Below are 9,689 nucleotides of genomic sequence, written 5' to 3'. Positions count from 1 at the left end.
GCTATGTCCTCTACTTGTTGCAATGATCATGATTGGGGTGATTCTTCTTATGATCTTGAAAATTTATTTAAGCCCAATGATGAATATGAGATTGATAATAGTGTTTGCAATATTATTGAAAGTGGGTTTGGAAGAGTGTCAACTTTAGAGCCCACATATTTGGAGAATGTTCAATCTTATGAAATTTTTGATAAAAGTGGGTTTGGGGAGGTCATGACTTTAGTTAATGTTAATCCCACTATTTTGGAAGAGTGTCAACTTTGCATGCATGTGGATCGCGTTGAAAATATTCTATGTGATAGCTATTTTGTTGAATTTGCTTATGATCCCACATGTAATTATTATGAGAGAGGAAAATATGATTGTAGAAATTTTCACGTTATTAAATTACCTCTCTTTATGTTGAGATTGCTATTGTTTCTTTCTGCTTCCTTGCATATGCTAGTTTTTGCTTGCGATGATAATTTGTTTGCCTATAAGATGTCTATGCATAGGAAGTATGTTAGACTTAGACCTGTTCATCACGTGTTTCATGATGCTCTCTTTGTGCTTCAATTCTTGTCTTTCACGTGAGCATCATTTAAATTATCAATGCCTAGCTAAAAGGCTTTAAAGAAAAGCGCTTGCTGAGAGGCGACCCAATATTTTTCCTTGCTTTTATTTAATAAATAATTTGTCTAGACTCTGTTTTGGTTGTGTTTTTTGTGTTTAGTTAGTGTTTGTGCCAAGTAGAACCGTTGGGAAGACTTGGGGAAAGTCTTTTTGATCTTGCTGTAAAAAACAGAAACTTTAGCGCTCACGAGAATTGCTGCCATTTTTTATTGGACGGTGATATTTAGTTAATTCTTTTTGAATATTATTAATAGATAAAGTACTCACTTCCGGAAATTTATTTTAGAATATTTGAGGTTTCAGAAGTGGTCGAAACCTACAGATTACTACAGACTGTTCTGTTTTTGACAGATTCTGTTTTTCGTGTGTTGTTTGCTTATTTTGATGAATCTATGGCTAGTAATAGAGTTTATGAACCATATAAAAGTTGGAATACAGTAAGTTTAACACCAATATAAATCAAGAATGAGTTCATTACAGTACCTTGAAGTATTGGTTTGTTTTCTTTCGCTAACGGAGCTCACAAGATTTTCTATTTTGAGTTTTGTGTTGTGAAGTTTTCAAGTTTTGGGTAGAGATTCGATGGATTATGGAACAAGGAGTGAAAAGAGCCTAAGATTTTGGATTACCAAGGCACCCCAAGGTAAAATCCAAGGACACCAAAAAGCCTAAGCTTGGGAATGCCCCGGAAGGCATCCCCTCTTTCGTCTTCGTCTATCGGTAACTTTACTTGGAGCTATATTTTTATTCGCCACATGATATGTGTTTTGCTTGGAGCGTCTTGTATGACTTGAGTCTTTGCTTTTTAGTTTACCACAATCATCCTTGCTGTACACACCTTTTGAGAGAGACACACATGAATGGGAATTTATTAGAATACTCTATGTGCTTCACTTATATCTTTTGAGCATTATAGTTTTTGCTCTAGTGCTTCACTTATATCTTTTAGAGCACAGTGGTGGTTTCATTTTATAGAAATAATTGATCTCTCGTGCTTCACTTATATTATTTTGAGAGTCCTTTAAAACAACATGGCAATTGCTTTTAGGAATAATAAAAACTATCATATAAGTGCATTGAATACTATGAGAAGTTTGATACTTGATAATTGTTTTGAGATATGGAGATGGTGATATTAGAGTCATGCTAGTTGAGTAGTTGTGAATTTGAGAAATACTTGTGTTGATGTTTGTGATTCCCGTAGCATGCACGTATGGTGAACCGTTATGTGATGAAGTCGGAGCATGATTTATTTATTGATTGTCTTCGTTATGAGTGGCGGTCAGGGACGAGCGATGGTCTTTTCCTACCAATCTATCCCCCTAGGAGCATGCGTGTAATACTTTGTTTCGATAACTAATAGATTTTTGCAATAAGTATGTGAGTTCTTTGTGACTAATGTTGGGTCCATGGATTATACGCACTCTCACCCTTCCACCATTGCTAGCCTCTCTAGTACCGCACAACTTTCGCCGGTACCATAAACCCACCATATACCTTCCTCAAAACAGCCACCATACCTACCTATTATGGCATTCCCATAGCCATTCCGAGATATATTTCCATGCAACTTTTCACCGTTCCGTTTGTTATGACACGCTTCATCATTGTCATATTGCTTGCATGATCATGTAGTTGACATCGTATTTGTGGCTCATCGTATTTGTGGCAAAGCCACCATTCATAATTCTTTCATACATGTCACTCATGAATCATTGCACATACCGGTACACCGCCGGAGGCATTCACATAGAGTCATATTTTGTTCTAAGTATTGAGTTGTAATTCTTGAGCTGTAAGTAAAAAAGAAGTGTGATGATCATCATTATTAGAGCATTGTCCCATGTGAGGAAAGGATGATGGAGACTATGATTCCCCCACAAGTGAGGATGAGACTCTGGACGAAAAATAAAAAAGGGGGAAAAGAGAAAAGAGGCCAAAAGAAAAAAAAAGAGAGAAAGAAGGCCCAAATAAAAAAATGAGAGAAAAAGAGAGAAGGGACAATGTTACTATCCTTTTACCACACTTGTGCTTCAAAGTAGCACCAAGATCTTCATGATAGAGAGTCTCCTATGTTGTCACTTTCATATACTAGTGGGAATTTTACATTATAGAACTTGGCTTGTATATTCCAATGGTGGGCTTCCTCAAATTGCCCTAGGTCTTCGTGAGCAAGCAAGTTGGATGCACACCCACTTAGTTTATTTTATTGAGCTTTCATACACTTATAGCTCTAGTGCATCCGTTGCATGGCAATCCCTACTCACTCACATTGATATCTATTGATGGGAATCTCCGTAGCCCGTTGATACGCCTAGTTGATGTGAGACTATCTTCCCCTTTTTTGTCTTCTCCACAACCACCATTCTATTCCACATATAGTGCTATGTCCATGGCTCACGCTCATATATTGCGTGAAGATTGAAAAGGTTTGAGAACATCAAAAGTATGAAACAATTGCTTGGCTTGTCATCAGGGTTGTGCATGATTTAAATATTTCGTGTGGTGAAGATAGAGCATAGCCGTACTATATGATTTTGTAGGGATAACTTTCTTTGGCCATGTTATTTTGAGAAGACACGATTTCTTAGTTAGTATGCTTGAAGTATTTTTATTTATATGTCAATATTAAACTTTTATCTTGAATCTTTCAGATCTGAACATTCATGCCACAATAAAGAAAAATTACATTGAGAAATATGTTAGGAAGCATTCCACATCAAAAATTCTTTTCTTTATCATTTACCTACTCGAGGACGAGCAGGAATTAAGCTTGGGGATGCTTGATACGTCTCCAACGTATCTATAATTTTTTATTGCTCCATGATATTATATTCTCCATTTTGGATGTTAATGGGCTTATTTTTACACTTTTATATTATTTTTGGGACTAACCTATTAACTGGAGGCCCATCCCAAATTGTTGTTTTTTTTGCCTATTTCAGTGTTTCGTAGAAAAGGAATATCAAACGAAGTCCAAACGGACTGAAACCTTCGGGAACGCGATTTTCTGAACAAACGTGATCCAGGAGACTTGGAGTGGGCGTAAGAAACAATCGAGGAGGCCACGTGGCAGGGGCGCACCTACCCCCCTGGGCGCGCCCTCCACCCTCGTGGGCCCCTCGTTGCTCCACCGACCTACTTCTTCCTCCTATATATATCCACGTACCCCGCAAACATACAGGAGCACCATGAAAACCTAATTCCACTGCCGCAACCTTCAGTACCCAAGTGATCCCATCTTGGGGCCTTTTCCGGAGCTCCGCCGGAGGTGGCATTGATCACGGAGGGCCTCTACACCAACTCCATGGCCCCTCCGATGATGTGTGAGTAGTTTACTTCAGACCTTAGGGTCCATAGCTAGTAGCTAGATGACTTCTTCTCTCTCTTTGGATCTCAATACAAAGTTCTCCTCGATTCTCTTGGAGATCTATTCGATGTAATCTTCTTTTGCGGTGTGTTTGTCGAGATCCAATGAATTGTGGGTTTATGATCTAGATTATCTATGAACAATATTTGAATCTTCTATGAATTCTTGTATGTATGATTGGTTTATCTTTGCAAGTCTCTTTGAATTATCAGTTTGGTCTGGCCTACTAGATTGATCTTTCTTGCAATGGGAGAAGTGCTTAGCTTTGGGTTCAATCTTGTGGTGCTCGATCCCAGTGACAGAAAGGGAAACGACATGTATTGTATTGTTTCCATCGAGGATAAAAGGATGGGGTTTATATCATATTGCATGAGTTTATCCCTCTACATCATGTCATCTTGCTTAAGGCGTTACTCTGTTCTTATGAACTTAATACTCTAGATGCATGTTGGATAGCGGTCGATGTGTGGAGTAATAGTAGTAGATGCAGAATCGTTTCGGTCTACTTGTCGCGAACGTGATGCCTATATACATGACCATGCCTAGATATTCTCATAATTATTCGCTTTTCTATCAATTGCTCGACAGTAAATTGTTCACCCACCATAATACTTATGCTATCTTGAGAGAAGCCACTAGTGAAACCTATGGCCCCAGGGTCTATTCTCCATCATATAAGTTTCCAATCTATTTTATTTTGCAATCTTTACTTTCAATCTATATCATAAAAATACCAAAAATATTTATCTTATTATTATTATCTCTATCAGATCTCACTCTTGCAAGTGGCCGTGAAGGGATTGACAACCCCTTTATCGCGGTTGTTGCGAGGTTCTTATTTGTTTGTGTAGGTACGAGGTGACTCGCGCGTGGTATCCTACTAGATTGATACCTTGGTTCTCAAAAACTGAGGGAAATACTTACGCTGCTTTACTGCACCACCCTTTCCTCTTCAAGGGAAAACCAACGCAGTGCTCAAGAGGTAGCACTTACCAACTCTCTGTTTGCTCGTTGCTGAAATCGGTCTCACCGAGTTCATGCAATCGGTCACACCGTGATGAGGTTTTGCCCTAACCCTAGCACATCGGTCCCACCGAGTTGATCATGTCGGTCCCACCGAGATATCTAACATTCACATTTTGAACTGAATCAGTCTCACCGAGTTCTTCTATTCGGTCTGACCGAGTTGGGTCAATTGTGTGTAACAGTTGGATTTTGTGTGGAGACTATATATACCCCTCCACCCCTTCTCTATTAAAGAGAGAGCCATCAGAACGTGCTGTAACATCCCAAAATTCTAAATTTTGGAATGTTATAATAAATAGATAGATTTGATTGATTGTTTGATTGATTGTCTGAAAGTGAGTGAATTCGAAACTTTTGAAAGTTAAATGAGAGGGAATAAAAGGACTTTCCCAAACTTTCATATCTGCTTTCTGATCTCCTTGAATTCAAATTCTTTTCAAACACAAAACCCCGGAGAGAAGATGACATGACTTCTTCCATTTATTTAAATGACAAGGGGTGTTGAAAGTATTTGAATTTCATTTGAAAATATTTCCGATTCTGGAACTTTATGCAACTCAATGATTTTCATGAGAGAAGATAAAATGACTTCTTCAAAAAAATTATGAAATATGAGTTGGGAGTTTCAAAGGATCAATTTCAAGTCCTTTTGGAATTAATTTTCAATTTGGATTTATTTGATTTTTATTCAAATTATTTTTCTCCAAAAATAAAATATATGGAAATTAGGGTAACATGATTCCCTACAATAGAAAATTGGAGAAAAAATAATTTGGAATCATTTTGGTATTTTTAAAATGATTTTTATTGGATTTTATTAGACCAATAGCACTCTTTGAATTATTAGAATTTGTGTGTATTTTATTTAATGCTAGAAAAATGCTCATGTTGTAGAAAATCTTTTTCTGAAAATTTTGATATATTATATGCCTATATAATATTTCTGTTTATTTTGTTTTACTTTAGTTTGTGCGGATAAATGTTTAAAAAAAACTCCACCAACTGGGCCGGCCCAGCTAGCCAGCCAGGCCGCGGCCTAGCTCCACCTTCCTCGACCTCCCGCAGGAGACAGAGCCCCGCACGCAATTGCGCCGCCATGACCGTCGTTTCCGCCGCGGACTCCTCGCGCCGCCTCTTCCTTGCCCCTCTCCCACGCCTCCCGAGGCCGCCCCGCCATAAATACCGGAGCCCCGGGCCCGTTTCCCTTCTCCTCCCCGCGTTCGCCGCGCCCCGCCACATCTTGCCGCCGCCGGCGCCTCGCTGCTCGCTGCTCCTCGCCGCCACCACTGCTCCACCACCGCGCCGCCTCTTGCTTCGGCCCGCGCCGCCTCTCTCCGCCGCAACCGCCGCCGTCGCCGCCTCGCCGGAGAGCTACCAGGAAACCGCCACTGCCGCCGGTTTATTTCGCCCAAGCCGGTAAAAGCTACCGTTTTTCTTTCAGTTTTATAAAACCTAACCCTAGATCGGTTTTCTATAGAAAACCAGATCTGTTTTTTTTCGTTTAGTTATGTAGTGAATGTTTACTGTTTAACCCTTCATAGCGAACGAATTCGTCCATTAGCGTTTGGTAACGAACGTTCGTAGTTTAGTCTTTTTCTTTTTCTGCTATTTCGGCCAGGGACCTAAATGTGAATATTTTATTTACAGTTTAGCCCCTAAACTTCAAACGATCATTACTTTTTACTCGTTAGTCCAAATTCAACGAAACCAACGCCCACGTCTTCGTTACGATCCCATCTATCCAGTAATCCAACTCAAACATGTTTTTGAAAAGTTTAAAATTTGAATTAGAGTAGATTTGAATTCAAACTTCGTTTGATCATAACTTGAGTTTCGTAGCTCCGTTTGAGTTGATTCTTTTTGCAAATCGAAGCTCTTTACCTAAACATTCTAATAAGGCCAAATTCACATAATTTTGGTACTATTAGAAATTGTTTTATCTTGCAAGAGTTATTTGCTTGGTTTCGATGTTTTCTGAATTGTTTTCTTCGTTCTTCCCGATCTTTTGAGTGATTGCTTATGTGTGGTTACTATTGCTTGCTTACGATAGATTGACCGGAGTGTGACGAGTAGAGCTATCAAGATTTTGAGTGCGAATCATCTTCATCGACATTGCAGGCAAGTAACACTTTGATCATACCTTTTCTACAACCCATGTTTTATTGCATTAGATCAATCCTCTCACATTGCATGATTAGGATATAATTAAATTGTGGGATGGGAAGTAGATGAGGTAGTACCTATTACCTGTATTATTATGAAACCTTTGGGAGTTACTTCTACGTTTGCTTATTATGCCATGCTATGCTAGTAGACGTGGATTGGGTGAGTGATATCCATGACAGATGTGAGATTGATAATTTAATGGTTTACCTAAGGTGGCAACTTAAACACACATCTGGGTGGATTGAGGCACCTGATGTCTATCGGGACTTGCCTGTTTTTATTTCGGACCACCACCGAGGCTCAAAGGGATCATAAGATCATTCATGCTAGTAACTTCCATGTGCAGCCACAAGCCATTATGGGCTCTGGCATAGTTGACTAAGTTGTGCGAACTCTTACGGGTAGAATAGCAGATGTAGGGGAAAGTAGGTGTACCGGTCTACCCACATGTAAGGTGCTAGCGCTTCTGAAAGACTGTGTCTCGGTCATTCGTCTTCTCAAACACCATGTAGTGCGAGAAACCAAACGGAGGCGATCGAGTCTTGTGGGGAAAAGTGCGCAAACCTCTGCAGAGTGTACAAACTAATCATGATTAGCCGTGTCCCCGGTTATGGACATCTTGAGTATCTAGTTCTTGGATATCATGTGAATCTCATCATGTTACTTTAAATGAATATTGTTGGGTTTAATGATGTTACTTAATTTGGATTGGGAATGCTGTCAACCATTCTCAATGTTCAACAACCACCATGATAGTTAAATAAATTTATTCATTTGCAGTAGGGAAAAATTGGCTTTACGCAAAAACTTTACAACCATAGAGCTTTTCCAACAGCCAAATATGCATGTAGTGATAGCCATTGTTCATCATTTTCTCTATGGTGTGAATTTGCCAGTACATTCAATGTGCTGACCCGTTTCGGGCTGCAACGTCTCATGTTGCAGGTTTCTTACGACGAGTAAGTGATACGTTAGGGTTATGATTTCTACACTCAACTTTGCCGTTGGTGTTGATGGGAATCCACAACCTTGTTGCTTCCGCTATATGGATTGAGGTAATAGTATTTACGTTATTTTATACATGTGATTTACCTCTGTTATAAATCCTTCGAGTACTGTGTGTGTCAGCATACCGATCCAGGGATGACACTTAAGCACAGAGACTTGATCCATTCGGGTCGGGTCGGTACAAGATGGTATCAGAGCACATGTTGACTGTAGGACGTGACCCTAGAAACTGGCAAGCCCATAGCAAAGATTTTTCTCTACAACTTTCCCTTTCAAAAAGACCTTTTACCTCTCTTCTCTTCTGAGCTTATTCAAAAATTCTCTTTAGTGAGACCATACCCCTTTCCCCTTTTGACCACTCGAAGATTCCACTAATGAGACCACTCCAAGAAGTACAAGATATCGGACAACTAAGACCACTTCGGAATGAAGAGTATTTTCCGTGCATCTGAATAATGGAAACTACAACGGTTGAAGACCGAAGACAAGTAGAATTTGAAGGCTCTGAAGAATTCCCAGATTTATATGACCTAGGAAGGCTACCCTTATGGAAGTTGGCAGACTATGGAAGTGTCAATACCCGAGATCAAGGTGTATTGGAGAAAGACTAAAACATGGAGAGTTGAGAACTCAAAGTTTTGTCAAGAAAACGCTAAGGCAGGAGATATCGACTGGCAAGATAGCTCATGGCAATGACAAAGGCAGAAACACGGTTATCCATGATGTCATCACCATTGATACTGTGGTCACCGAGCTGAGCTAAGCATGCATTCCTTCGGAAGGATTGGATGGTAGAAGGATGGAGCATCTATTAGCAAAGGATGCAGTTTTAAACTTAGCTGGTGTATCACCAGGATCTGGAGTAGTATATCAAGAAGTTTAAGGTGGAGCTCCATGAAGCCGTATTAGACAAGGAAGCAATTCGTGGAGAACTCAGAAACCAAAAGCTGAAAGTAGCCAAGCTGGAGGAGTTACAACCTCGAGATACCGGAGATTTGCCAGGAACTTAAGGACAGTATGACCATGGTTCATGTGAAGGATGTTGAAACCAGAAGTTTGAAATGCAACTCCGGAATATTAAAGGATGTCACGAGAGATTTCGCGTCACAAGAGTTGATATGGCAAAAGAACTTGAGAAGGACAAGCATGATCGGAAGAAGCCATTGGAGGCTTGAACAAAACTGGAAGAGTTTGGCGATGTTGACCTTTAGAAGACCAAACCCCTGTTATATACCTACGTTAGATGCGACGATTGTGAGCTGTCATTTGTTTGATGTTTTCCCGACAGCCACAATAAAATCTGTCTTTTCAAAACCACTGTTTGTATTGTGTGCATCCCTCTCTATCTCTCTTATCTCACCGCAAAACCCATGTACCCAATAGAGGATGAATGGAGATGAGCTTTTTCGGGACCAATGAGTCAATTGGAGACAGACCGATGGATTCAGAACATGGAGGATCATATGGAGAACAACCCTATAGTCGGAAAGGATATGGCCCAGCATGC

This window comes from Triticum dicoccoides, chromosome 7A, assembly GCF_002162155.2.
Source record: "Triticum dicoccoides isolate Atlit2015 ecotype Zavitan chromosome 7A, WEW_v2.0, whole genome shotgun sequence".
NCBI lineage: Eukaryota > Viridiplantae > Streptophyta > Magnoliopsida > Poales > Poaceae > Triticum > Triticum dicoccoides.
The sequence above is the reverse complement of the archived record's forward strand: the minus strand, read 5'-3'. Positions refer to the sequence as shown.